Here is a 4910-nt window from a genome sequence, read left to right on the forward strand (position 1 = left end):
GACAGGACGCCTCCATTTTAAGACGCTCTCAGGTGATTCTCGTTGAAGTCTGAGACCCACGTGCAATTTAAGGAAGGGAGACAGGGAGGCAGGGAGAGGTCCAGGGCCGGGCCCTGATCTCACCACCCAAATGCACTGGATGCAGCATCCAGACGTTAAGGGAGCGCAGCCCTAGTCCACAAGGCATGGAGGCACCCAGCCTCGCCCCCAGGGGCGCTGGCCTCTCCTCACAGGGAGCCTGTGCAGACATGCCCTCCAGCAGCTGGGGAAGAAGACACGACCTGAGCAGTGTGCAGGTGAGACTTCACTTCCTATTGTGATGCTCCAACCACTGAGCACAATCTGTATAAAGCCTTATTCAAGAAAATGCCACGTTACACTGTTAAACTGAAAATACAGCACACTAACTAGCACAGAGGGTAGTATGAGCTCAAGGTAAAAAAGGAAATACGTCCAAGTTTTCACAGAGGCTGAGTGAAAGGATTACAGTGAATTTTTCCTGCTTCCTTACGTTCTCAGTAACTTCCGAACGTCCTACAGTGAATCAGTCACAGTGACACAGGGGAAGCACGGGGACCGGCTCCCGGGCTCAACCGCACGGCCAGGGCCAAAGTGCAAGTTAGGCCTTGGTGCCTCTACGACCCCCTTTCCCTCTCAAAGTCCCTCTCCCAGCAGCCCAGCACCGCAGCGGAGCTGGACCTGTGTCTTCTGGGTGTGATGAGCCCCGCCCCAAACACTCCGGCCTCACCCTTCCTTCTTTTCCCACTGATCCCACCAGAGCCTGGGCCCCATGCCCTCAGGTCCTGCACTCGACCCTAAAGGAACTCAGGCTGGTCAGTCACTGGGATACATGTCCTTTCTTGCTTCCTGAGACTGCTTTCACTGTAGAAAGAAGAAACCCCAAGGCTTCCAGTAGTCTGGAAACAAACTACAGGTGACAACGGCCACGTGATGACTGGGCATCCCAGCTCTCTCCTTGATCACACACCCGCAGGAGCTGGGCGGTGCCCTCCACCAGGGCTCTTGGGAACCCCGGGATCCACGGCAAAGTACAGACCCTAAGAAGACCGGTGCGCATGTGGGCACCTCCCTCTTAAAGTGGCTACTCTATCATATTAGGGTTTCTTTCCTTTCCAGGAAGAGTGTCCACGGCTTACCCAGGCCCTAGGTGGCTGAGGATATCCCGCACGGCGCCTGGTTGCTCTCTGAGAACCTGCCGCCCCGACACACACGGACAAGGGCCTGCCGCCCCGACACACACGGACAAGCCGCGTGTAGGGCCCCTCGCTCAGCGACACTTTAAAGGAGCACCGCGGTCCATACGCTGTGTGGTACAACTCAGAGTCACCGATGACCAGAGCCCACCCTCCCGCCCACGTACCACCGGCAGTGACTCCAGCAGGGGGCAGATGGAAGATGACATCTCCGCGAAAACGAAAATGACAATCTGTCAAGAACTGAGAAACTGTCCTCATTCTTTTCAAACGAGTTTTGAAGCCTGGCTCTCCCCGTCTAATGTCCTAGGATGCGACACTGTGCCCCCTCCCGTCATCTACGCAGACTTCCCACAGGCAGCTTCTCAGGGCATCGGACCCTGCGGTCAGACTCACCGGCCTGCGCGCCTCGGCCAGGTCCCTGCTGGGGAAGATAAGGGGCGCGGGTGTAGCTTGGGAGATGCTCCAGGTTGGTCTTCAAGAAGAGAAGACGCTCAGCCGTCTCCCCTGAAGAGGGGAGTCATGCTCCACGATGGCGTGGCCGCCCAGGGACGCAAAGACACTTGCAGAGAAGGCGCCCGTCAGGGTGCAGGATAGATGGTGGCCAGTCTCGCCAGGTCTGGCCGGACGTCCCGCCGCTTCTGCCAATAAGCAAGGGGTCCTCCTGGACACCCACTGTCTCGTTCTCACGCAGGCACTTCTTGCGGATGATGCTGACCAGGTGGCTCTCCGTGGAAAGGGAAGCGCCGCTCCTCTCCGAGACCAGCAGACCCCGGCTCTCCACCTGCTCCGGGAGGCTCCTCTCCCTCTGGCCCAGCAGCAAGGACCCAGAGGTCCCGCTTCTCTGCTCGGGCGCTTCCCGGCCCTTCCCTTCGGCCCCAGGGCTCCTGGCTCCTGCGCGGCTCAGGGGCGTCCACACGCACAGCAGTGGGGCCCTGCAGGGAAGGGGAGGGCGGCAGGAGTACTCAAGACGCCACGAGCTCCTTCACCTCGTACACGAGAACTTGCTTCCAATGGTTGATGTCAGCCCCCTCGGGGAGGGCGGCCTCTATCCTGCCCTTGAAGCGGGGTCCAGCAGGGTCGCCATCACGAACTCCTCACGGTGGAAGAGCTCAGGGAGGTGGTGGTCTGTGGAGAGCTGCAGGGCCAGGCCCTCGGCCAGCCCCACGGCCGCACCCATCTCCCCGGTGCTCCACTCCTCAAAGCTCCCGCAAACCTGCGCCAGGAAGATGTGCAGGTAGCACAGCTGGGGCAGCACCAGGCTTAAGGCGGCCTGCGCGGCGCTCGCCTCCCGGACCACCATCCCGAAGGGCTGCGGGAGCTTGACCAGACTGTCTGTCAGGCTCCGCAACACGGCCGACAGGGCCGCCCCTGCCTTCCCCAGCTGCCGTTTCTCCAGCCACTCCAGCAAGTGGTAGGCGGACACCCAGGGACGCGAGAGCCCCAAGAAGGGCTGGTGGGCTGGGAGGCCGCACTGCCGCTGCAGCTGGGAGGAGCCGCCGGGCTTCCGCAGAGCCTTGGAAGTGGCTGCAGATGGCCCTAGCCGTGCCCAGCATGATCTGGACACTATGTTGGTGACAGAAGTTTCCCACCAGGGAGTCAAGGCAGTGGGCAAAGCGAGGGGCGTGGGTGTGGCCCCCCGTCCTCAGGGCCTGCTCCAGACTCGGGCAGCCGCCCGACACCAGGAAGCCCAGGCACAGAGAGCTGTGGCCAAGCCACAGGCTGAGCTGCCCCTGCAGCTCCCGCGGCCCGTCTCTGCAGCCCTGTCCAGGTGCAGGCGTCAGACCCAGGCGTGGCCTGCCTCCTCGGGCCGCCTGACGCCACCTGCCGGCCACCCAGCTGCGTCACCCCACAGTGGGCGGTGACAGCCGCGTAGTCCACGTCCGCGACCCGGGCTGCCACGGAAACAGTGAGGTGGACGCGGCTGCCCTTGGCCCACTGCACCCCCTGACGCACCTGCTCGCCCACCGCCCCGTGCAGCAGGGGCGGGGCTTCACGGGAGAAGGCTGGAGACGGCAGGCGGTAGCGACGGCCCACCTGGGCCATAAACCTGAGGAGTGGGGCCAGGACAAAGGACGGGGGCAGCGCCGGGCTGCAGGGCAACTCGGCAGCGCTCTGGCTCCAGGCCCGTGCTCGGAGCTGGCTGGGGGCACATACGCCACCTCAGTCCTCCCCAGCTGCCGTCAGTGGGAGTAGGCGGGGGAGGCCGAACCTGTACCAGCTGCTCGGGCCCGCCTGTCCGTCACCATCTTCCAGAGATGAGGTATCCGGCGGCAGCATGGTGATGGCAGCTCCTCGGGACACGGCTGGTGGCTCCTGTGGGCAGGTCCTTCTGCTTCTTTTTGGGCACCCCTCCCCGTTCCCCCCCGGGGCCGGCTGCAGCTGGCTTCCTCCCCCCAGCAAGTGGTAGGCGGACACCCAGGGACGCGAGAGCCCCAAGAAGGGCTGGTGGGCTGGGAGGCCGCACTGCCGCTGCAGCTGGGAGGAGCCGCCGGGCTTCCGCAGAGCCTTGGAAGTGGCTGCAGATGGCCCTAGCCGTGCCCAGCATGATCTGGACACTATGTTGGTGACAGAAGTTTCCCACCAGGGAGTCAAGGCAGTGGGCAAAGCGAGGGGCGTGGGTGTGGCCCCCCGTCCTCAGGGCCTGCTCCAGACTCGGGCAGCCGCCCGACACCAGGAAGCCCAGGCACAGAGAGCTGTGGCCAAGCCACAGGCTGAGCTGCCCCTGCAGCTCCCGCGGCCCGTCTCTGCAGCCCTGTCCAGGTGCAGGCGTCAGACCCAGGCGTGGCCTGCCTCCTCGGGCCGCCTGACGCCACCTGCCGGCCACCCAGCTGCGTCACCCCACAGTGGGCGGTGACAGCCGCGTAGTCCACGTCCGCGACCCGGGCTGCCACGGAAACAGTGAGGTGGACGCGGCTGCCCTTGGCCCACTGCACCCCCTGACGCACCTGCTCGCCCACCGCCCCGTGCAGCAGGGGCGGGGCTTCACGGGAGAAGGCTGGAGACGGCAGGCGGTAGCGACGGCCCACCTGGGCCATAAACCTGAGGAGTGGGGCCAGGACAAAGGACGGGGGCAGCGCCGGGCTGCAGGGCAACTCGGCAGCGCTCTGGCTCCAGGCCCGTGCTCGGAGCTGGCTGGGGGCACATACGCCACCTCAGTCCTCCCCAGCTGCCGTCAGTGGGAGTAGGCGGGGGAGGCCGAACCTGTACCAGCTGCTCGGGCCCGCCTGTCCGTCACCATCTTCCAGAGATGAGGTATCCGGCGGCAGCATGGTGATGGCAGCTCCTCGGGACACGGCTGGTGGCTCCTGTGGGCAGGTCCTTCTGCTTCTTTTTGGGCACCCCTCCCCGTTCCCCCCCGGGGCCGGCTGCAGCTGGCTTCCTCCCCACCTCCCGCCCGTGCTTAGTTGCCAAGAGACGGACCAGAGCTGAAGGTGGGGACCGCCCCTAAATTTTGCCGTCTAATGCTCGGTGGCACAGAGTGCACGTGACACGGCAGACATTCCTGCAGTTGATGGTAAAGAAGCGTCTCACGCCAGGCACGGTCTCTGACCCAGGGTGTCCAGGGGGCCCGGGGAGTGCCCGGGAGCCCAGCCCTTGGCCTCGGCCTGCGCGGTCCTCACCAGCTTCCTCAGGCAGAGTGGTTTCTGGAGGCTCAGCGGGGCGGCTGCTCGCCCTCCCCAGGAAGCAAGCGCC

Source organism: Lipotes vexillifer, unplaced genomic scaffold (assembly GCF_000442215.2).
Source record: "Lipotes vexillifer unplaced genomic scaffold, Lipotes_vexillifer_v1.1 scaffold472, whole genome shotgun sequence".
Taxonomy (NCBI): Eukaryota; Metazoa; Chordata; class Mammalia; order Artiodactyla; family Lipotidae; genus Lipotes; species Lipotes vexillifer.